At 48.5% G+C, this 24,215-nt stretch overlaps 2 long non-coding RNA genes across 3 annotated transcripts; one reads left to right on the top strand and one right to left on the bottom strand.

Annotated features, from left to right (window-relative positions):
* Positions 1-23,708, top strand: LOC147653851 (uncharacterized). Of its 2 annotated transcripts, XR_015284006.1 has the most exons (14): positions 1-985; positions 1,771-1,897; positions 2,533-2,643; positions 10,400-10,500; positions 17,595-17,686; positions 19,974-20,036; positions 20,115-20,156; positions 20,251-20,414; positions 20,498-20,577; positions 20,655-21,728; positions 21,807-21,848; positions 21,943-22,106; positions 22,190-22,268; positions 22,346-23,708. It is a non-coding gene; the product is annotated as an uncharacterized LOC147653851 (long non-coding RNA). The 2 variants fall into 2 exon arrangements; XR_015284007.1 differs by lacking the exon at positions 10,400-10,500 and having other exon boundaries at positions 18,958-20,156; positions 20,655-21,848.
* On the bottom strand, positions 2,643-8,128 carry LOC147653852 (uncharacterized). The gene is made up of 3 exons (XR_015284008.1): positions 6,233-8,128; positions 4,743-5,708; positions 2,643-4,508 (listed from the first exon to the last, which is right to left on the bottom strand). It is a non-coding gene; the product is annotated as an uncharacterized LOC147653852 (long non-coding RNA).
* Positions 23,709-24,215: the final 507 nt, after the last annotated feature.

Below are 24,215 nucleotides of genomic sequence, written 5' to 3'. Positions count from 1 at the left end.
TGTGCGGCAGTGCTGTTGCCTTGTGGGCACAGAGCGGTACTGCAGCTGTGCTCCTAGCCAGGTGGGACCGGGCGGGGCCGAGCCCAGCCGAAGCGTGCGGGCCCGAACCGAGCCGAAGCGGGCTGGAAAGAGCCGAACTGAGCGGAGCTGCGTCGGGACCCCACCCCGCAGGAGCCGGCCGGGAGGACCCCAGCAGAGGCGTTGACTCCAATGCCTGCCGCCGCAGGCGGGGCCGCCACCCAGCTACGGAGCCACTGAGCCCCGCTGCCATCATCCTCGCCCCGGGAAAGGCGGCGGAAAATCGGGCGGAGTGCTCGGAATCGGTCGGCGTCGGCAGGTTTTTCGTTCACACAAGTTAGACGTGCTGAGAGCAGCGGGGGCCTTAATTGTGCCATAACAAAGCTGGCCGCTCAGCCGGAAGTGGCTTCAGCCACAACAAAGATGGTGGCGAGGAAGGGCGGAAGTGATGTCATGACACACACAGGATGGCTGCCCGGTCGTGGCTGGCTTGACCTTCCAAGGATGGCGGCCAAAAAGGCGGGAAAATGGAAGGACCCTGGGCAGTGGGTGCATGCTTTCGACTGCCTGACAAACACCCCGGCGCCGACGCCGCTCCGGTGCAATTTTCCATGGCTTTTCTGGCCGTGCGGACACGGGCTGTGCGCTCGGCAGTGCCCGGGCCAGGCGCGAGCCGGTCGGGCACCGACAGGCAGCGGTGAAGACGCCTCTCTCTGCCGGGGTCCTTGCCGCGGCCGTGTTCTGGGGCTTCTGGCACTCGTGACGACCCGTACGTTGCTGCCGCTCCTCTCGCTCCGTTCTCTCCCCCACGGCCCGGGGAAATGGCGGAAACCCCAATGGCATCGGGACCGAACGGTCGCTCCCCGGCCCTGGGACCGAAGCAGCCCGAGGAGGCGGCTGCTCTGTGTGCCGGAACAGTGAGAGCGGCGGGTGGGGCGGGGGCAGGTTAGCAACCGAGTATATACCTGTAAGTATAAAGATGATCACAATAGATATTAAAAAATATTGAAGATAAAGGGGCTGCTTGGTTTTTATTTAGTTAGAGGCAGGGCTTTTAAATAAATAAGAAAAATACAAATAAATAAAATATTTAAAGAATGAATATATAAAGGTATAGAGAAATATATATATATAGACATATATATATATATGTAGGTGTAAAAATAAGTAATAGCAATATATACATATATATTGATTTATAATCTATAATATGATTTCTGTACGTATAGATGGTAATATGATATCTTTTAGGATATGTTATGTGTTATGTATATCAACAAGGTATATAAATATGATAAAAATTATATATTAAAATATTTTTAAATACCGTTTAAGATAAAGGGACTGTTTGGTTTTTATTAGGTTAGCTTCGGGGCTTTTAAATAAATACAACAAAAATAAAAACATAGAAATGTATATTAAATATATAAAGATATAGACATACGTGCAACCAGAAAAGTAAAGATATATAAGTAATGCCAATATATACAAACAGATTTATATTTAATATATATTATTTATATTTATTTAATATATGTATTATATATATAATAAATATATATCATTAAAATGTATATAATATATTTAATATATAATAACATACGTATACATGTTAAAATAATATATTTTGATACTTTATATATTGCTTGTCATATATAAATGAATATAGTATATAAATTTAAACATGTGTGGTGGAAATAGATGTTAATTTGTTTTTTTTAAATTTTCATTGTTTTGATATGTTTCTCGGAGGCAATCCTCCCCTTGCAGCTGCTGACAGCACTGAAAACCTGTGTGCTTCGTGGTGTCTATTGCCCAGCTGTCTACAATTCCATTGTGTTTGGTGCATTAAGTCACACCCAGCTGTGTGGGATGGCAGGTGAGCACATTGCCCGACCCTTTTAGCTTTTCTGGCTCATGCACAACTTCCTTTCCTTTTGGATATGGAAAACAGGGAAGAGAGGGTAGTGTGACATTAGCACTAATTTCTAGCAGATTTTTAACTGCCCCTGATGCTCGTTCATCTTTGCAGTGTGGGTTTTCATGCTGACAAATCCTCTGCTTTGCCTTCTGCTCACAGTCAGCTGGGCCCTTTATTGAACAGATTTATCTGCTACAAGGCTACGCAGAAGGATGGAAAGGAGGAACACAGGGGGGAAAAAAAATAGATTCAAGGCCGTGCATTGATCATCTGATGTACTCTAGAGACAAACGTGGCTATCAGGGGTAAAATGGAGCAGCCCTTCTGGCCTTTTCAGTTGTATTCAGAGAGATGTTTGTCTTCTGTGAATATCTGGGTGCTTGGAGTTCACTCTGATTTCAACAAGCCCATCAATAATAAAACATTGTATTGATAGAACAAGATCTACTTCTGTGAAGTTGTGGCTCCACAGAAAAGCGGCATAAAGAAGGTAGCTGGTTTATTTGTATGATATGTAGCTTTTTTAGGATGTTTTGTTCTTTATATGGCGTTAATTCCAAATACAAGCCTGTGAACTTTGTGTTCCCCTTTAGGGGCTGGTTCTGGGGTAATGAGGAAACACAAGGCCTAAACACCTCTGGCTTGTCTGTCCAAGGATCTGCCTCAATTGTGGCTTCCATCCTTCTGAAGAACTCTTCAGCACAGTGAGTTACCTTCTATAACTATTCATTGTTGTATTGTTGTTGTGAGACCTCATTGCTGGGTGAGAGGACCAGGGGAAATGAAAGGCTGTATGCCACTGTTACTTCATCACTGAATTCTTGCACTCTGTTAAAATCAAAACAAAAGGGATTTACACTGTTAGAAACACTTAACTGTAAGTTAAGGTAAAGGTCACAGTGCTAAAATGTAAGAGCAGATAGCGTTGAGCTCTTTTCTATTCCCTCTCCGGCAGCTTTTGTGACTCCTGCCTCCAAGGTATCATCAGATATCCTCTAGATCTTGCAGTAGAAGAGATGCTGAACCATCAGCTGTTCCATATTCTACACCATGTGTCTTTTTACCATGCTCCTCTGAGAAGCATCTCTCCCTTCTCTGTTTCTTTGCAGACAAAAAGGGAGAAATTGGGATTGCCTTTGTTCTTTTGCCTGTTAATAAAATGGCCGCTTGTGGCTGTGTGCAGCGGCAACTGCATCACAGAATCTTAGAGGGGATTATTCACAGGTTAAGGAAATAATTCCTTTTTTTTGTCACTGCTGCACTGAATTTCATAGGCGTGTCTGTGGCTTGATGCCTAAGATATTTAGAGCAGGTTTTATTCTTACAGGGCTTTTGCACACTAAAGTGTGTGCCCAGGTTTTGTTTCCAAAAGTGAGGTATAGTGCTGGGTGTTTAATTTGGTATGTTACTTGTTCTGTTGTGTAAATAACTGCAGCTCCCTCCCTGTGCCTGTGTATTGCAGGGGCAGGTGAGCGCTGGTTCTAAAGGTGGTGATAATTAGGAATAAGCTGTTTAAGCTTGGATAAATGTTTAGAAATCATTGATTAGATATTGCTGTGTAAAATGCTCGCTTGCGGTGAGAGACTTCTCCAGGGTCAAGCTGTTCAGGTATAAGCAATTTATTATAAGGGTAAAGAGAGGGGACACCTCTGTCCACCACCAGCCTCGGCATCCACGTGGTCCAGGGGAGGGGGGAGAGCAGGGAGAGCAGGGGAGGAGAGGTTGGAAAAGGGGAGGGAGGGAGTAAGAGCAACAGAGGGAGAGCGGGGGAAACCAGGGAGGCTTAGGAGAGGGGGGAGACAAGAGAGGGGTAAGAGGGGAAAAACCAAGAGGGTAAGAGTAAGAGAGGGAAAGAGTGGAAGAGGTAAGAGAGGGGGAGAGGGGAGCTGAGAGAGGAGTAAAGGGGTAAGAGAGAAGAGCCAAGAGGTACGAGAGAGGTTAAGAGGTACGAGAGAGGTTAAGAGAGAGAGGTTTAAGAGTGAAAAGCTAAGAGAGCAAAGTTCTTGTCACAATCCAATGTATCTTTTTCTACAGTGAATATTCTAATTCCCAGTATCCAATCACTATGAGATACACCCACTAAAGACTTTACATACAGTGTTGCATTTGAGGCTCTACAAGCTTTACAAGTTCTTTCCTTGCTTCTTGGCCTTTGGGCTTTCTGTCAGCAGAAGGGCATTGTTTTATCAGCAGGGATTTTCCTTTAGCTGGCTTGGCTATTGTTCTCTGGTCATATAGTAACCAGTACTCTGTATCTTATGACTCAAAGCAGGCTTTCATTTCTACTTCGATTCTAGCCTTCTTTTTTCAGAATGTTCTGCCAAACAATCACATTCATAAGGTTTCTCTGTTTCACCCTCCTCAACAGGCAGCGAGTTGTGCTGCGCTCTGATAATTCCATACTCAACCTGTTCCTCATTTCTTAAAGGTTCACTTCAGCCTTGAATCAGCAGGTCCCTAGGTCCTGCTTCCACAGGATCATCTGGGCCCAGCACCAGAGAAAAGGACTCGTGCCACTCCCGGTCTTCGTTGGACACGATCTCCACCTTAAACATGATGTGGGCCACACCTGACAACAGTTCAGAGACACGGGGGTTACTGTGCAAGTCAGAGCCTCAGCCACCACGTCACCAGCTCGGCTCCCTTCGGCTCTGCTGGCACCAAGGGCAGAGTTTGCAGGGAGGGGAAGAAGCAAAGACGTGACTGAGAACATTCAGTCAGCATCTCAGTCCCCCCCTGCCCCGAGAGGAGGCAGATCCCTGTGAGCTCCCAAGGCCCTCTCCCATCCCTTCTCCTGCCTGACCTTCTTCCCTCCCTCCTGCACCACGAAGAGGGGGCTGGTGCCGTCGGAGACGGTGAGGGTGAAGCGGTCCCTGAGCGCGCTGCCGCCGCGGTGCCTGTAGCTGCCGCGCTTCTGGTAGATGTGAAGTCATCCATGGTGAAGGTGGTGGCCTGCAGAGGACGCTGCCCATGGCCGCTGCGTTCCATAAGCCCGTGCCGGGGCGGCTGCACCACCCCGAACGTCAGGGACTCCACCTGTGCCCGGACATGGAGGGGCAAAGCTGGGGACACGACCTCAGGACACTGCCCTTCCAGCTCAGGAGGCCCGGACAGGGATTCTGGCCAGGCCGCTCCCCTGCGTTGGTGTTCCCAACACAAGGGTTAGCACAGAACATTCCTGGTTCCCCCTAAGCCCCGCCCTGTCCTTGTCCCTCTCCCAAGGGATTTTGTTTTGTAGGTGTCTCCCTATAAAACAAGGCACATCCTACTGAATTCCTGCTTCAGCTGGTCTGAGACAGCTCCCACCCACCCCTGTGCCTGCTCCACGAACACAAGAGCAGCCCCCAGTCCTGCAGCCATTCTGGGCAGCGTGTCCCTTGCCACTTCTGCCAGGGCAAAAACCTTGGGGGCAGGATTTTGGCTCAGGCAGCCAGATCTCTTGCTGCAGGGGAAACAGCAGTGAGATAGAGCCAGTGTTAGACAGCTCAGCCTCTGGCCAGACCCAGGAAGAAGAGGAAGTGCCATTTCCATCCATGCTGAGCATAAATTCAGCGTTAAGTCTTTAAACACAAGCCCAGATGTGCAGCACAAGAGGGGAGCAAGGAGGCTGGGGGTGGTCCTGCCTTACCTCTGTGTCAGCATCTGTCGCTTTGAGCTCAAACTCCGTGATGGTTTTTCTCACCCCTTCCTGAACTGTCATCCCAAAGATTTGCACGATGGGCAAGGAGTCATCCACGGGGTTTATGGTGATGTCAAATGTCTGGCTCACCTCGGACAGGAAGAAAAGCTTCCCTTGCCGAATTCAGCCTTCCAAGAGTGTGACTTCATCGCAAGAGCACAGCGATCCCCAGTTTGGGTCTCTTCATTTCAGCCTTGTCTGAGCTGCTAAGCCCAGATCACTTCTTTATCCCTCCCCACTCATTAATTCTCCCTCTTTCTGTGATATTTACGGACATCCACTTTCCCTCCCTCTCTCACTCAGTTTTGCCCCTCTCCCTCTATGTGCAGCTAGACTTCTTCTCTTTCAGGAAGCAGGAAAAAGGCATTTCTCCAGGGGCTGGCTGTCGTCACTACGCTGTCAGTGCACTGGATCAAAGCCGAGCTCCAGCAACAGTTGGCAAGCAGCTGAAAACCAGGCACCCAGCTCTTGGTGAGCCCACAGGGCAGGTGGCTCCCTGTTCCCTGCACAGGCCTTCCTCCCTCCCTGACCTGAGCGATGTGGGAAATCCCACAGCAGGAGAAGGAGGAACAGCCACATCTGCCCACTCAGGCAAAAGTCAGGCTGGGACTGACCTCGTTTGTCCCATCAGACACAGAAAAGGTGAAGGCATCCGTGTGCTTTTCCTCCTCACTGGTGTGGACGTACTGGATGCTGCCAGAGGCCAAGTCTGCCTGGCTGAAGGAACTAATTCTTGTCCCTGGAAAATGAACAACAGGGAGGAAATGTGCAGCAGAAAGAGCAAGGCAGGGAAAAACTACAGGAAGCAGGACATATTTAGGCATGAAGACTCGGTTTTGGCTGGTTCTGATCCAAGGCAGGCTGCCCCGTGAACCCTCAGCTGAGCCAGGGATTTAGCTGGCACAGAGCCTCCTAAAATTTCCTTCTCAAAAAGAAGTCCAGGCTTCTTTTCATCTCCTCCTGTTGGGAGTGGGCCTCCTGGGGCAGAGAAGCTGGGAGAAAAACTGTCCATGTAACACTTGGATTGTCGCTGCTGGGCAGGACTAAGCCAACCGTGGCATCACTGGGGATGAACCGAAGGCCTCCTGGCCTCACAGCAGTTTTCCAAAATGCCTTCCAAGGATCTCTTCTCTCTGCCCTTCCTTATACCCCTGCATTTAGTACCCAGTCCCATTTTCAGCACTGATTTATAGTGACATCTTTACAGCCCATTAGGTGTGACACAGCCACAGAAAGGTACCTGACAAGCATTTTAAAAAACACTTGAGCATTTTTAAATCTCTTTGCTGCGTTCAACAGTTTTTACTGCTGCTGTCAACCAACATCCTGACAAGAAGTTTGACACCAATATATCACACTAAATGGCTGCTGACAAGTGCTGGCCACACTACAGAAGACACCAGGATCTGATTTAAATAAACGAGCCACAATGGAATGATCAGCTAATATTTCCTCCGAGCTCATCAGCTGGAAAGGTTTGGGTTCTCTTTTGAACACTTCAGTACTCTCTCCTTAGGCTTAGGTCATTTGAATCATTACAGCTACTTCTCAGTCTGTGACTCGGTAGCCTTATTGGTTCCTCACAGACATGAAAAAGCAGAGAAATCAGAATCATCATCAGATTTTAAATAACAGGAGGAATAAAGCCCTTAATTCAAGTCTCCAAAGTACAAGATTCGCTGGTTAGTTTGCAATTTAGACAAAGATACTGCAAGTTTTTAATTTACTCTCACAGCATGGAGTAGTTTGCTTATTATAACTCATTCACTATTCCTGCCCTTTCAACATGTTTTTGTGAGAAGATGAGGCAAACCACACACCCAAACTGAGCTGTACAGGGACCGTCTGCATCTTGAAAACACAGAGCAGATATTTCCGCTTTCATCTCACGTTAACGAGAAATCTAAAGCTAAGAAGAAATACAACCTTAGATGAATATAATAAAATCAGAAGAGCGTATTTTATGACACCGCAGATCAAGATTAATTCATCAGGGAGAGGCAGCACACTCACACAGTCAGCAGAATAACAGCAGGGTGGAGCTGCTCCCACTCCAAGGCAAGAGCCTGCAAGGCCCATCCTTTGGGGACTCGTCTTTTGTGTGAAGGCACATTGTCTAGCAGAGGAAGAGGTTGGTACCTGGTGGAGCAGGGCCAAGATTCCATTTTCCCCAGGCAGCTCCCTCCTCTGCCTGCTGTAGCGCTGGCCAGGGCTGGGAGAGGAGGGGGAGTGTGTTCAGCACTGCTGCTGGAACGGAGTGGCCCTCTCAGGAGGATCCCGGTTGCTTCAGGACCTTGCTTTTGCACTGGTTTGTGTCCACAAAGGAAAGGCATGCAGAAGGCAGCACCATCACCCCAGCCCTGCAGTCAGGAGTCCATCAGCTTTCCCCACAGTGAATGTGGTTAAGGTCTCCTTAACCAAAGGAAAACTCAGCACCACTACAGATGTACAGAACATGTTCTTGGTCAGGGTTCTAGATTATGGTTCTAGGTCAGGGTTCTAGGTCAGGGTTCTAGGTCAGGGTTCTAGATTATGGTTCTAGGTCAGGGTTCTAGGTCAGGGTTCTAGGTCATAGTTCTAGGTCAGGGTTCTAGGTCATGGTTCTAGATTATGGTTCTAGGTCAGGGGTCTAGGTTATGGTTCTAGGTCAGGGTTCTAGGTCAGGGTTCTAGGTCAGGGTTCTAGATTATGGTTCTAGGTCACGGTTCTAGGTCACGGTTCTAGATTATGGTTCTAGGTCATGGTTCTAGATTATGGTTCTAGGTCAGGGTTCTAGATTATGGTTCTAGGTCAGGGTTCTAGATTATGGTTCTAGGTTATGGTTCTAGGTCAGGGTTCTAGGTCATGTTCTAGGTCAGGGTTCTAGATTATGGTTCTAGGTCAGGGTTCTAGGTCAGGGTTCTAGGTTATGGTTCTAGGTCAGGGTTCTAGGTCATGTTCTAGGTCAGGGTTCTAGGTGGCCAATCACTGCCGCCCTTTGAATCCAGGAGCGGTCTCGCCAAGCTCAGCCTGCTGAGTCGTGGCCCGTTCCCGCTCCCCCGTTTTGCTGGGGTGCCGCTCCGGCCGCTGTCGCTTTGGGAGCCGGCAGAGCCGAGCTGCCGCAGCCCCGAGAGGTGCTGCTGGGTCCCGGGAAGGGTGGGCGGGGGCTCCCCGTTCAGGTCCCGGCCGTAACTTCGCCCAAAGAAACGGGGAGAAGGGGGGGAGCGGGCGGGATCGCGGGAGCGAGGCCTGAGGGGACAGCGGGGGGTCGCGGAGACGAGCGCGGCGGGAACGGGCGGGCTGGGATTGGCGGGCCCGGCGCTGCCTCGGGCTGTGATTGGCTGGGCTGGCCGGTGTGGGCTATAAATAGTGTGAGCTGGAGGGGTGCGGGCCTTAGTTCGGCGGCGAGCGGTGGAGAGGCGGGCGGTAGCGGGAGGTGCGCGGGCGCGATCCAGGGAGCGCCGGTGCGCCAGGACGGGAGCCCTGCGCTCGCTGATCCGGGGAGCGCCGGTGAGGTCGGGTGCCATGCCCGCGTCTGCTGGGGCCAGCATCTGGGGGCCGGCGGTGTCCTGGGGCGGCGGGGCTGGTCGTGGCCAATTCTTTCTGCCACGTCCTGGGCTTTTCGGGCGGCCGGAGGCGGGTGCGGGGTCTGGAGTGGCACAGGGAGATGAGCTGTTGTTTCTGCGGGACAGAGAGGATCTGTTTTGTAGTTTCTGGATCGAAGATAATGTTTAAAATATCGAGAATAAAGCTGGGTTTTTTAGTTTTTATTATTTTAGTTTGATTTTATTTAAAATAATAACGATTTTCTTTATTACGTTGCTTTGTTTTGCTTGTTTTATTAAAATAATAAAATTATTATTAATTATAATTACTTTTAACAAGATATATTGTTATCCTTATATGTATTAGTTTAACTAAGTATTAATAAATAATGATTAAATATTATCTACTATTATTAAATACTATTTGTTAATCATTATTTAATTCAATATTTATTATTTATTAGTTTGTTATTTACTAATTATTTAATACTATTAAATAATAAATATTTATTAATAATTATTTAATTAAATATTTATTATTTATTAGTTAGCTAATATTTATTAGTTATTATTTATTGATTATTAATTAAATATTAAATAAATATAAATTATTAATTAGTAAAATATTGATTATTTACTAGTTCATTATTATTTATGATTTAATTATTAATTAAATGTTATTTATTAATTAATTCTTAAAATTAATTACTTTAGGGGCTTTTTTGCTGGATAGCTGATGTTAATTCAGTAGAGATTGTGGGGCTGGGGCTGAAACACCCATTGTGGGACCAGTGGAGACATAAAGCCCCAGAGTGTGGAATAAAGACCTTGGCACTTGAATCATGCCTAAACCAATGTGGGGCAATGGAAATACTGAGGCTGGAGCTGGATAAATGCCATGGGGGAAGGGGATGGAGCTGCAGCTCAGGGCCTGCAGGAGGTGCCTGGGGGATTAGCAGCCCCTGTCTGCTGGTACCAAGGAGAGTCTGAGGGTCTGGGGGCTGGGAGGGCCCAAGGGCACCTTTTGGGATGGGGGAGCAGGGGCCCAATGGCTATTCCCAGCCCCTGGTAATGCCTGGGGGGGGTGAGGGGGGGCCTTTGGGCAAGTGCTGGGCTGAGACCCAGGGGGAGGGGGAAGGTACCTGTTGGGCTAGAGGCCTCAAGTGTCCCCAAAGTTGGGCTCCCATTAGGGTGGGTAGGACAGTATCTAGAGACATTGAAGTGATAGTAATAACTGACTTGTGGCCTGATCAACAGCCCTGGGTTGCAGTGAGAAGCGGGAGCAACTTTCAGCCACCAGAAGTGGGAAGCTGAGGAGCAGGAACTCAGGAAGCAGAGCTGGAGCAGACAGAAACATGGTAGGGTTTAGGGTAAAACTGTTGTGGGGCTGGGATAAGGAATATGGAGCTGGGATGCGAACTGCGTGGCTGGAGCTGAAATCAGTGTAAGGGCGGGGATAGGGCCTTGCAGAGCTGTTCCTCCAGTAAGGATGGTCAGGTTGGGGCTGGAATGTGGGTTCAAGAGCTAAGCTCAAACCACAGAGAGCTAGAGCTAAAACAGAGATCCTGCCTGGAGAGCCAGAAAGCAGCATGATGTGGCACTGCTGGGAAGATGAGGAGGCAGAAGGATAGCACAAGAGCTGGCAGTCAAATAAAGCTTGTGGGACTGAAGCTGAAGTCACTGGGGCTGGGATGGGGACTGCTGCAAACACTGTTCTGAGGGGATAGTGACTGTACATGTGGGAAGCAAGCATAGAATGGTACACAACGGGGCAGGCTGTAAATACAGTAAAGATTGCTTTGGGGTTGGGATGGGGTTGGAGTGGCATTTCTCGGCCTTAAGGTGAAACCTCAGAGCTGGAACCAAGAACAAAAATCCTTTGTCTCAACCTGGAGCAGCTTCACCTAGCAGAGCGGAGGGAAAAGGAAGTGGATGTGGAGCTGGAAGAAGAGAGCTTGCAGTGAAATAAAGCTCGTGGGCCAAGAGCTGAAATCACTGGGGCAGGGAAGGGATCACTAGGGCTGGAGCTATAATCACTGGGGCTGGGATAGAGACTGATAGTGGTATTGACACGGCTGGGTGAGATAACTGTGGTAGCATTCATATGCTGAAATCACTGTAGGTCAGTAATATTGATGTTGGGGCAGGGTCAAAGGGCTGAGGTCAAGTGCAAAAGGTCAGGGGTCAATGGTTAAATTGGAAAGTCAGGGATTCAAACTTCAAGGGTCACATGTGAATGGTCAGTGTTCAAAGATCAAGAGTAAAGGGTCCCAGGTGCAATGTTATGGGTTAATTTTCCAAGGTTATGTGGTTCAAGGTCAATTATCAGGGAATCAAACTTCAGAGAGCTAAAGTCAAGAGTCAAAGGTCAAAATTCAGAGGTTAAGAGTAAAAGGTCAATGGGAGGTTGCCAGGGATTTGCAGGGAAGAGGAGTATTTATAAACTTTATCCATATTTCCCTGTAATTCTGGGTGTTTGGATTTCATTTGTGCTCGTCAGGATAAGCCATAAACAAGCCCCTGAACTCTGCATCCATGCGTCAAGCACTTCCACAGAAAGGCAAATCAGCAGTGATTCTAGAGGAAAAATTAGAGGTGATGGCTTATGATCCATGGGGAATTACATTGGGAATTGTGAAACTCAAACACATGGACTTGTGGAGGTGGAATTCCATTTTCAGCCTTGGGCACCAGGAGGAGAAGTGTCCTGATCCATAGCAAGGAAAGCCTGGTGCCCCAGTGTGTCAGGTGCAGACAATGTCCTGTCCAGGGAATGAGCGACAAGTCCCTTCTGCCCCTCCCCTCACCCGTAGGATGGCAACAGCACAAACTGAACTGTGAGGTTGATGAGCTCTCAGAGCAGCCCCAGGTGTGAGCAGTTATGGTAAAGAATGGGTGGGTCCTGCCCGGGGCTATTTTAGGGGGAGGGTTTCTATCACTTCGCTTGAGCATGGAGTGTGGAGCAGTTGGAGCAGAGGGATTTTTGGTGAGCTCCTGGGGGGTATTTCATGGAATAATACTGGGAGTGTCTCATAGGATCTGGGAGAACAGCTGGATACACCTGGACATGGAGCATTGTTTAAAGCAGCATCTGAGCCAAGTAAGCCTGTGCGGGTTCGCAGGGATTTGCAAAAGGGATTTTCCCTTTTGATTTCATTTTGCCGTTTGCTCCCCAATTCCCCCCGGAAGAAATGGGTATTATGAGGACAAAAGGGGGGCATAAATTGAGGGAAGAAACTCCTGTTATTATCTATTTTTACACTGGGGGGGAGTCCACCTGTGAAAAATGAAGTTCACTCCTGTAAAATTTTAAAAATGTTTAATAAAGACAATAAGAGACATAAAGTAAAGCAAAGAGATACGGCCGGGTGCCTTGGCGCGCTGCCAAGAGCACACCTGGTATCTCAGGAGTGTCCTTTTTATCCCATCCTTGCTGCGAGAGGTTAATGCATATTCAAGCATGTCCCCTCCCTGGTTCCACCTTCTTGGATCATATTTTTTTTCAATTTTATTTTCTGTTGGTCAGCATAATTTTTGCTGGTCTAGCTGGTCAGCATTATTTCGGAGTTTTTGGTTTCCTTTCTGCTGCAGATGGTCACTTGTTGATAAGAGTCCAGGCCCCTTATACTTCCTCAGAGAGCAGATGGGCTTCATATCTTTCCCCCTTGCCAACGTCCTGGTACCGGCTTTTTGGTAACAGTTTGCTCTCCATTTCCTGCTGCTGATAACAGCCTGTTTTCCACAGCTTGATCCTCCCATTGTCTTGCCTGTTGGAGTTATCTTGCCTTCTCCAGATGAGACATATCCTTACCATTCAGAATTCCTATCTAAGCCTATAACTTGCTAAGAGAGAAAAGAATATAGTGAAAGCATATAATATATTTATCAGAATAATTGTGGAAAGCCAATATTTACAACATGAATTCACAACACACCTATGATTTAAAGGGTGCTGATTGGAGGAAAACCTGCCTTTTCCAGGGTGTTAGGGGTATCAGTGAACAGTGAATCCCCATGTTCCATTTTAAATGGAAGGGGGGAAATATTGTTGCTATTTTATGGGTTTGACTTGAGGGGAACCCCCCACTTTCCATCATCCTGAGGTTTAAATTGAGAAGGAAGCCTTATAGTCACTACTTTTTAAGGGTCTGATTGAGTGTTCCCCTTTTCCTATCATTTGAGAGATTTCAATCAAGGGAAAAACAACTTTTTACTTTTAGGGGATTAAATTGAAGGGGGGGAGCACTCATTTATTTGCTATCGTGTTGGTTTAAAAAGGCACGAACACCCCCCCCCCCCCCCCCCCCCCCGTTGCCTCAGTTTCCGGGGTTCAATTGACAGAAACACCGGCTTTTCCAGCAGGGGTCACATGGAGCCGTGGCGCTGCTTTTGAGAGCGATTCTGACCCCTTACAGCCCTGCACGGCAGCGCTTCTGGCATTCCCTGGGGAATTTGGCGGCTGGGCAGCCCCCGAGGAGTGACAGAGCCGTGCTGAGGCCGGGCGGGCAGGCGGGAGCCGCGGCGCGGAGCTGTGTCTGTCCCGGCTGCTCTGTCCGCTCCGGGCGCGGGGCTCGGGCACCGCTGGGGCCCCTTCGGGCCGGTCCCGGTGCCGCTGGGCGGGCCGGGCTCTCCCGGGGCCGGAGCTGCCCCCGCCCGCCGGAGGAGCCGCTTTCCGGCCGGGAGCGTGGGGCCGCCCCCGGGTGCCGAGTGCCGCCGCTGCCGGGGCTCGCGTGGCTCCCCCGGTCCCCCCGCACCTGGAGCGGCGCCAGCCCGGGAGCGAGTCCCGGCGGGGGCCACTGGGGAACACTTGTGGCTTGTCAGCTTCCGAGTGCGCTGGCAAAAGCCGCTGGGAGGAGGGGAGGGGGAAAAGCCCGACCTGCCGGGCTTTTTGTCTCGGGGCTTTGTCGATATTGCTCTTTAGCCGAGCTGTGCCTTTAAATAACGATGTGGTGCCTTCTAGAAACTGTGTCCAATACCTTTTGTACCCTTGCAGGAGGGCTTCGAGCTCAGGTTTTTCCATTGCCGAGTTAACTGCAGGTCCGAGCTGGCAGCGTCCCGTGCATCTGGGGTGCGTGAATCTGTTTGTGATGTTCATTTCCCCTGGATGCAGAGCTGGGCTTTTCGGGCAGACTGTATTTCTCAAGCCTCGGGGTTTATTTAAGCCTTGCACGCGATTTTCTGGAGACGCGGGCCGAGTGAGAACTTTGTCTTGGTGCTGTACTGGGGAATGGAATGCAGGGGGTCCCCGCAATATCCCCGTGGAAGCTGGAATGTCCGAGGGAATGGATGTGACAATTCTCGGGGCTGAACCTGGCTCCCAGCGCTCTGCAGCGTAGGATGCGAGAGAGCAGGGCCGGGGGACAGCAGGGTAGGGACAGCGAGGGGCTTCGTGCTCTGGGTTTGGTGTTGATGTTTCCAGAGCCAGAGCAGGTTGATTTGGTTCAGGTGCACTGGAACAGGATCCAAACCTTGGAAAGGTCTGAGATCAATTGGGAGGAAATGTTTTAAAATGAATGTGTTTCTTGATAGAAATCAGGTTTCAGTTAGTTTTTTAATAGATTTTAAAGGAAATTTTTTTTTGAGGAAAAGTGAAAAAAATGTTTATTTTAATAAGTAGGGCGTAGGAAGAAGAATGAATAACATTAGATAGTTTATTTGTTGTGGAGTAGAGATCAGGAGGTTTAGAAGGTTTTGTGTTTTTTTCACGTGTGTTTGGGATGTGGCGTGGGTCTTTTTGAGCCGTGGGGTGTTTTGGTGGTAGCTTGGGTTTTGGGATTGGAGTAAAGTTGAACAGTTTTAGAAGAAGTTACTATGGTTTTGGCAATTATTTTGTATTCACTAATCAATGATGTCAGGAAAATTAATCCACAAACACCAGAGGTTTATGTCCAAAAAGGAGACAGAGGAGTCCTTTTACTTTATTTGAATAAAGGGAGAGGCCATGGGGCATTCCCCTGGGGTTTCTCAAATTTTCGGAGGGCCGGCTGCTTGTCCCTTCTCCCTTTCCCCATAGGCTGAGGTACTTGAGAGGTACAGGCTTCCCGGAATGCCTGACACCTGAGGTACCTTTCCCCCCACCACGCATAATCCCTTCTTAATTCTTAGCTTTTGTGGAATTCATGATACTCTTTCAGTGCCTCTTTGATCTTTTAGTGGAATCCATCCCATTGTTTCTGTTGTCTCTCACTGATAGCTGCATCTTATCAGCAGACCCACAGCTTGTTTGTAAAGACAAACCCGTCATTCCTCTCTATGAGAAGTTATTTTCAAAAAAGTACAAAATGGATTTTTTGTTGTCTCGGTTAAACAATAGAGCTGAGAGAGAATTTGGGGTAGACTGCATTAGTATTGTATACAGATTGTACGTTAAAAGTTTTTTTTTTCTTTGTTAGTTTTGAAGTTACAGAATTTGCTTAAGCATAAAGCAGATGGTGGGGATATAATATAATGTAATTTTAGGACATCTTGATTTTTATTGTATATCTTTGGCTTAATGGTCAAATTATTTTTTACTTTTAGATATACTTTTATAGAGATACAGGTAAATATAAATAGTGGTAGTAATATCGAGTAAGCAGAGTTATTTATGTGGTTTTTATTCAATATTAGTTTTTGTGGTGGCACATAGTGTGTTGTTTCATTTTTTTGTGTTCACTACGTGAAATTTGGTTTTTGAATAAAGATGATTTTTATGAATGGGTTGGTTTGTATTTTAGGTAGAACCAATTAAAATAGATTTTGATATGTATTATTTGGTTTTGTTTATTGTATGTACGGGTTCAGATTGGGTAGGGTTTGTTTGGTTAGCTGAGTTTTGGGTGTTAATTAGGTGGCTTTTGTTAGATGCAGTTTTTAATTTTTGGCAGTTTTTTGAGTGGTTTTAAGGTGATTTTTAGTAATTGATTGTATCTTTTTTTTGGTTTGTAGTTGGTGTATAATAATGTATATGTTCTATTTATTTAATGTTGTGTTTTTTAGTTTAGGTGTTGATGATAAGTTTGGATTCCTTTCTGTTGTGGTGTTTCTTATTAGCTTCATTTCTGGGGACACAGGCATTTATATGGTGGCTTTTTATAGGTATATTTTTGGGGGTGGTGTTTTTTAACTTGTTGTAGTTTAGGTTGGTTTTTTGTTTTTAATTAGTTATTAAAATTTTTTATAGAGTCTTGGTAATTATTCAGGTATTACTATAAATGTAGAGCTTTGGGGTTTTTTTACTGATGTCTAGGGTTAGTTGAATGGCTTTGAGTTCAGTGACTTGGTTTGATTTTTTTTTTTAATAGTTGGTGTTGTCAGGAAAATTACTCCACGAACACCAGAGGTTTATATCCAAAAAGGAGACAGAGGAGTCCTTTTACTTTATTCAAATAAAGGGAGAGGCCATGGGGCATTCCCCTGGGGTTTCTCAAATTTTTGGAGGGCACAGCCTCCTTTTTTATCCTAATTCCCGGCCGCTTGTCCCTTCTCCCTTTCCCCATAGGCTGAGGTACTTGACAGGTACAGACTGCCCGGAACGCCTGACACCTGGGGTACCTTTTCCCCCTCCACCCCCAATGCATAATCCCTTCTTAACTTTTATGGAACTCATAGTGTTCTTTCAGTGCCTCTTTGATCTTCTACTGGAATTCATCCCATTGTTTCTGTCGTCTGTCACTGATAGCTACATCTTATCAACTGACCCACAGCTTGTTTGTAAAGACAAGCTCATCATTCCTTTCAGTGTGATGTGTGGAGTTCAATAGGGTTGCTTTTTATTTATGTTTAACTTTGCTGATGTGATAAGAACTGTTAGTGAAAGAGCATAGCATCTGTTTTTGCTGGTGGTTGTATGGCGTGGCTTTTGTTTGTTACCTGTTTTGGGTTTTTTTTTGTTAGTGAGATTAAACTTTATTTTGGGGTTAATTTGTGATTATTTTAAAGATTTTAGTGCAATTTAGGTTTTTGATTTGGGGGTGCTGTGATGAGACTGCTTTATTTGTTTTATGTGGTATTGGTGGTGTGGATAGAGGGAATACTTGTTTTTAAAATTTATTTTAGTATTGTTAGTTGAAGTGTTAGGATGCATTGTGTTTCAGTGTTGAATCTTTTTGAGGTGGTTTGGATTTTTTCTAGGTTAAGATTTTTTTCCCTTGGCTGGTTCTATTGATCATATGGGTGGGAATTTGATGCTGTTTGTTTTTTTGTTTTTGTTTTTTTTTTTAGGAATTGGATTTTTGCAGTACACCCGGAAGAATTTACTTTATTTCAAAACATACTAGTTTAATCACATAAAGATTCCCATATTAACTCGTCAGTCTTTTAGATTCTTTTTCTCATTTAGGTTTTCCAGAATTTACTGTTGATTTAGCAATCAAGCAGGGATGGCACTTCGTTCTTGAAAAGATGGCTATGGAAAAACCTGTGTCTAACAACATGTGCCTGACAGAGGGCAATGATTTTGCTGTTATTACAGGGCCAAATACGAGTGGCAAATCAACTTTGGCATGGAACTGCTGAAGGAGAGGAGTTTCTGGTGGGCTCCCAGTGGCATCTGATGGAGTGACGGTGAGAGCATCTCATAGGGTCTGGGGGAGCACGTGGATGCAACTGGACGTGGAGCACTGCTTAAAGGAGGTGGTGATGGACAAAGCTTTTTGCCAGGAAGCAGCACCTGAACAGCTGAGCCAGTGTGGAGTTGCAGGGGTGACCTTTCCCCTTTTGATTTAATCTTGACAGTCCCTCCCTGGTGCCCTCAATCTGTCACAAGAATTCCAAAAATAAAAAGGCTGAGTGAACAGTGAAAAGAAGGGGTATAGGTAAGGTGGAGTTCAGGTGTACCCCACCCCAAACCCTAAACAGCAGCCCTCACAGCGCTCCCGTTTCCTTGAGACAGCTGCAGGCAGGAACCCTAAAGCAGCAGAGTGCCAGAACCCACGAGAGGTGCAGGCAGTTCCCTGGTGCTAGGGCCAGCCAGGAAGAGATAGTGGGGGGACGATCCGCAGGGTTGGGGAAACAGGGGGTTTCCCGCCCCGCCCCACCCTGGGCTCTCTGTCCCTCCGCAGCCAGGGATTGCTCCCACCCCTCCTCGAGGCGGCGGTTGGTAAGGCTTCGTGCCTGGCCTCCGCAAAGAGTTCGGCTCTGTCAGCCTCTGCCCTGTCTCAGGGCCAAACTTAGGTAGGGTAGGGAGCAACTGTGGATTGCCTGGTCCGGGCTAAGGGACATCTCTTGGGGCCTATGGATAAGGAGCATCCCCGGTTGCAAGCGTAGGGTTGTAAGTTTGTAGGGTTCAGCGGGGCAGCTTGGCAGTGACACGGAGAGGCTGAGGGAGGGCTTCAGAGGTCAAGGGCTCGAGGGCTGGAGACAAACAGAGAAAATAAAAGGGGTATAGGTTGGGATATAAGGTAGAGTACAGGACTATTCAAACCCTAAACAGCAGCCCTAACAGCGCTCCCGTTTCCTTGAGACAGCTGCAGGCAGGAACCCGAAAGCAGCAGAGTGCCAGAACCCCCGAGAGGTGCAGGCAGTACCCCTGGTGCTAGGGCCAGCCAGGAAGCGATAGTGAGTGCTCGGGCCTACTGCTGTCGTATAAGCTGGGGTTTCTATCCTTGGGGTACCCTGGGCTCCCTGGCCCTCACTGACTGGAGAGTCTTCCTCCCCTCCTTGAGGTGGTGGTCATTTGGCTGTCAGCCAATACTGCTGTGAAGCAAGCCTCTGCCTCCCTGTGGGGTGAAGTGTGCAGCCCATGAACCTGGGCATTCTCTAGAGAAGGTAAGTGCTGGGTTTTCACAGATGTGCCACTAAGATCCTGCATTGATATTTGGTCTTCTTGGTTGTAGCTGACCAGGAGACGACATCCTGGCAATGGCAGGAGCTTCCCAGATGGCGAGGAGGCCTTCCTTCACGCCCCATGTGGATCCACCCCACCAAGCATCCGAGAGCTGAGTCGAAGGCTACCACCCGCAGAGGGGGGATGAAAGCGGGGTGCCGGGTCGGGGCTCGTGACCTGGGATTTTTGAGTCAGCTTTGGGGACGGGGAGGTCCAGGCTGTGGCCCCTTAGGCCACACGGTGGGAGAGCCTCACTTTTGTTCACAGTGCTGAGGTGTGCAGGACAGAGTAGCCTCGGGGCGTGGCGTGTCACTTGTCCGTCGTGCCTTCTGTGTCTTTTGTGCCTCTTGTGTTGTACGTGCCTTGCCCTATCTCTTCTGGGGGCTTACCAGAAACCCCAGCATCACTTATAGCATCTCCAATCTCTGGGCTCCTCGGCTCGGCTGCTCTCAGAGGCCTTGGAATCGCGTCTCTTTTGAAAAGCATCCGATCGGATGTCTTTTAGACCTCTTGTTCCGAGCTGTGTCAACAGCCGTGCGCCGCGAGGATCCATTGTTGCGGCTTAGGACTTGAAGAAACGCAAAGATAGGTAGGGGACTGCGGCCATAAGATTCTTGGGCCTCCGTCTTGGCGGTTCCTGGAGTTTGCCATTCCATCAGCATCTTCTTCCTCCCGGGTTCTGTGAGCTTCATCAGCTCACCTTCATTCTCACCCGGCTCATCTCGTTCCGCATTCTCTCAGTCCTTGCGGCCGTCCTTGTGGCCCAGAGTTTTGTTTCCCCATTGTGTCCCCTCGTCGGGTGTCTGGTGTGTCACGGGTGTCTGGGTGTAGTTGTCCCGGAGCTGCTCTGCCCTGCTGCCCAGCCTGGCTGTAGGTGTACAAGGCCAAGTCCCAGGCCCCTGTAATTTGAACTTTGTGATGTAGGGTGTAGTTGGGGTCTAGAACATATTCCTCGATCAACACAAGATGTCTGGAGCTGTGAAGTTACCCTGCAGCACTTTGACTTTTGTCTCAGCTCTCTTTCAGATGCGGATGGATGAAATCAGTGGCAGAGCGCCCCATCCAGGGTAAGGGGGTTCCCCCGAGAAGGTAAGTCAGTGTTTGTCTTTGCAGGGCAACTGGAACCGGTCCCTGTGTTACAGGTCTCCTCTTTGTCTTTATTTTTAGGAAATAGAGCCATCTAGCAGCAGTCAAGGTGAAGCGGGCAAGGTGAGCGTTGACCGGTGGAGGGAGGCTGTTGTTATCGCTGGGCTCTCAGTTTCTGGTGCAACGCCAAGCGTCCCTCCTTGTTTGCGTGCTTTAGGCGGTCCAGTCGCGTTTCGTCGAGACCCCGTCGCCAGCCGGCCGGCACGCCTGCTTCACCGCTCCCGTGAGCCCTGCGGAAGCGTCACAGGGACCGCGTGACGGAGCCTTTTCCACGTAAAGGGGCCTTGTGGCTGGCCTTCAGGAAGGGGCCGAGGGCTTCCCGTGAGTTGGGGATGTCGGGGGGAGGAGCGAGGGCCTGTTCAAGTCTCAGCAACGCCGCATCACTTTTTCTTCTCTTAACTCAGGCGTGCCCTGTGCTGATGGCGTCCGGCACCCGGCATGTCCGTAGCATGTGGCCTCAGGACACAGCCATTCATAGGAGACCGTGAGTAGCGGAATTGTCGGGTTTTGGCCGACGCCCTGCACAGATCAGCTGCTGATTTTCTGTTTTATTTTTTGTAGCTGACCTGGAGATGATATCCTGGAGATGGCAGGAACTTTCTGGATGGCGAGGCGGCCTTCCTTGGCGCTCCACATGGATCCTTCCCACCGGGCATTCGAGAGCATAGTCGATGACTGAGATCCGCAGAGTGGATGAAAGTTGGGACTCGTCGGGACTCGTGACCCGGGATATTTGAGTCAGCTTTGGGGACGGGGAGGTCCAGGCTGTGGCCCCTTAGGCTGCACGGTGGGAGAGCCTCACTTTTGTTCACAGTGCTGAGGTGTGCAGGACAGAGCAGCCTCGGGGTGCGTCGTTTCACTTGTCCGTTGTGCCTTCTGTGTCTTTTGTGCCTCTCGTGTTGTATGTGCCTTCCCTTATCCCTTCTGGGGGCTTACCAGAAACCCTGACGCCGTTCTTAACATCTCCAATCTCTGGGCTCCTCGGCTCGGCTGCTCTCAGAGGCCTTGGAATCGCGTCTCTTTTGAAAAACATCCGATCGGATGTCTTGTAGACGTCTTCTTCCGAGCTGTGTCAACAGCCGTGCGCCGCGAGGATCCATTGTTGCGGCTTAGGACTTGAAGAAACGCAAGGATAGGTAGGGGACTGCGGCCCTCAGGTTCTTGAGCATCTGTCTTGGCAGTTCCTGGAGTTAATTGTTCCATCAGCATCTTCTTCCTCCCGGGTTCTGTGAGCTTCATCAGCTCGCCTTCATTCTCACCCGGCTCATCTCGTTCCGCATTCTCTCAGTCCTTGCGGCCGTCCTTGTGGCCCAGAGTTTTGTCTCCCCATTGTGTCCCCTCGTCTGTTGTCTGGTGTGTCACGGGTGTCTGGGTGTAGTTGTCCCGGAGCTGCTCTGCCCTGCTGCCCAGCCTGGCTGTAGGTGTACAAGGCCAAGTCCCAGGCCCCTGTAATTTGAACTTTGTGATGTAGGGTGTAGTTGGGGTCTAGAACATATTCCTCGATCAACCAAGATGTCTGGAGCTGTGAAGTTACCCTGCAGCACTTTGACTTTTGTCTCAGCTCTCTTTCAGATGCGGATGGATGAAATCAGTGGCAGAGCGCCCCATCCAGGGTAAGGGGGTTCCCCCGAGAAGGTAAGTCAGTGTTTGTCTTTGCAGGGCAACTGGAACCGGTCCCTGTGTTACAGGTCTCCTCTTTGTCTTTATTTTTAGGAAATAGAGCCATCTAGCAGCAGTCAAGGTGAAGCGGGCAAGGTGAGCGTTGACCGGTGGAGGGAGGTTGTTGTTATCGCTGGGCTCTCAGTTTCTGGTGCAACGCCAAGCGTCCCTTCTTGTTTGCGTGCTTTAGGCGGTCCAGTCGCGTTTCGTCGAGACCCCGTCGCCAGCCGGCCGGCACGCCTGCTTCGCCGCTCCCGTGAGCCCTGCGGAAGCGTCACAGGGACCGCGTGACGGAGCCTTTTCCACGTAAAGGGGCCTTGTGGCTGGCCTTCAGGAAGGGGCCGAGGGCTTCCCGTGAGTTGGGGATGTCGGGGGGAGGAGCGAGGGCCTGTTCAAGTCTCAGCAATGCCTCATCACTTTTTCTTCTCTTAACTCAGGCGTGCCCTGCGACGACGCTGCCTGGTCCCGGCGTGGCCGTATTGTGCGGCCTCAGGACACGGCCGTTCGCAGGAGACCGTGAGTAGCGGAATTGTCGGGTTTTGGCCGACGCCCTGCAAAGATCAGCTGCTGATTTTCTGTTTTATTTTTTGTAGCTGACGGAGAGACGACAGCCTGGCGATGGCAGGAACTTCCCGGATAGCCAGGTGGCCTTCCTTGGCTCTCCGTGTGGATCCTCCCCAGCGGGCATCCGAGAGCTGAGTCGAAGGCTACGACCCGCAGAGGGGATGAAAGTGGGGTGCCGGGTCGGGACTTGTGACCTGGGATATTTGAGTCAGCTTTGGGGACGGGGAGGTCCAGGCTGTGGCCCCTTAGGCCGCACGGTGGGAGAGCCTCACTTTTGTTCACAGTGCTGAGGTGTGCAGGACAGAGCAGCCTCGGGGCGTGGCGTGTCACTCGTCCATCGTGCCTTCTGTGTCTTTTGTGCCTCCTGTGTTGTATGTGCCTTCCCTTATCCCTTCTGGGGGCTTACCAGAAACCCCAGCGTCACTTATAGCATCTGCGATCTCTGGGCTCCTTGGCTCGGCTGCTCTCAGAGGCCTTGGAATCGCGTCTCTTTTGAAAAACATCCGATCGGATGTCTTGTAGATGTCTTCTTCCGAGCTGTGTCAACAGCCGTGCGCCGCGAGGATCCATTGTTGCGGCTTAGGACTTGAAGAAACGCAAAGATAGGTAGGGGACTGCGGCCCTCAGGTTCTTGAGCATCTGTCTTGGCAGTTCCTGGAGTTAATTGTTCCATCAGCATCTTCTTCCTCCCGGGTTCTGTGAGCTTCATCAGCTCGCCTTCATTCTCACCCGGCTCATCTCGTTCCGCATTCTCTCAGTCCTTGCGGCCGTCCTTGTGGCCCAGAGTTTTGTCTCCCCATTGTGTCCCCTCGTCTGTTGTCTGGTGTGTCACGGGTGTCTGGGTGTAGTTGCCCCGGAGCTGCTCTGCCCTGCTGCCCAGCCTGGCTGTAGGTGTAAAAGGCCAAGTCCCAGGCCCCTGTAATTTGAAATTTGTGACATAGGTTTTACTTTGGAATCTAGAGGCTTTTCCTAGATCAACACAAGATGTCTGCATCTGTGAAGTTATCCTGCAGTGCTTTGAGTTGTGTCTTAGCTTCCTAAGCATTTTATTATTTGCTGCCGAATGTGGGGTTCAGAAGAGTAAGGAAAACCCATGCTGATTATATTGTATTGGTGCTTACTGTGTGCTGGGATAAAGGACTTTGTAATGGTGTTACTTAAGTTCATGTCTCTCAGGGTGGAGGCCTTTATGTTGTTCTAGTCTCTGAGCTTTTTGGAGGTTTTAATGCCTTTCTTGTCCCTAAGTTTATTTTCTTATCCAAAAATAACTCCAATACTGTCCCTACTACATAACTTTCACAGTAAAAGAGAACAGATTACTATAGCTGTTATGCTAAGGTCAGTAATAATGATGGATAAAAACTTTATAAAAGTACTGAAATTTGTACCAAATAGCTTTAGTTTATTTTTTCTTTGGCCTACCCTACATCCCAATCCCAGTAACATGTTTTAAAAGTGTATTAGTAATTATACCCTGTTTATTAGAGGAGGAGCAAAAAAACCCCACTACACTCTTTTTACTAATAATTCATACCCCATCATAAAAGTAAAACAAAACACAAAAAGCTATATAAAACCTAACACAACCCAATCTGCTTAAAAAAACCTCAACAGCTTACTAAACTGAAAACCATTCAATGAGCCCTAAGCATTACTAAAAACAACCTAACCACATCTCTACCTTCTAATTCATAAATAATAATCAATGCTCTAGAAAAATAACTAAAGATTAACATTAACAATAAAAAAAATTAAACTACTAAAAAATAAGAAATCACTACAAAAACAAACTAACTGTAAAAATCCATCATATAATATATTCATATCCATCATATATATATTCATATCTCAAAAAATACAACTAATAAAAACCACCAAAGCAATAAACAGGTACATGAA

This window comes from Cyanistes caeruleus, chromosome 3 (assembly GCF_971803275.1).
Source record: "Cyanistes caeruleus chromosome 3, bCyaCae1.hap1.1, whole genome shotgun sequence".
NCBI classification, from domain to species: domain Eukaryota; kingdom Metazoa; phylum Chordata; class Aves; order Passeriformes; family Paridae; genus Cyanistes; species Cyanistes caeruleus.
The sequence above is the reverse complement of the archived record's forward strand: the minus strand, read 5'-3'. Positions and strand labels throughout refer to the sequence as shown.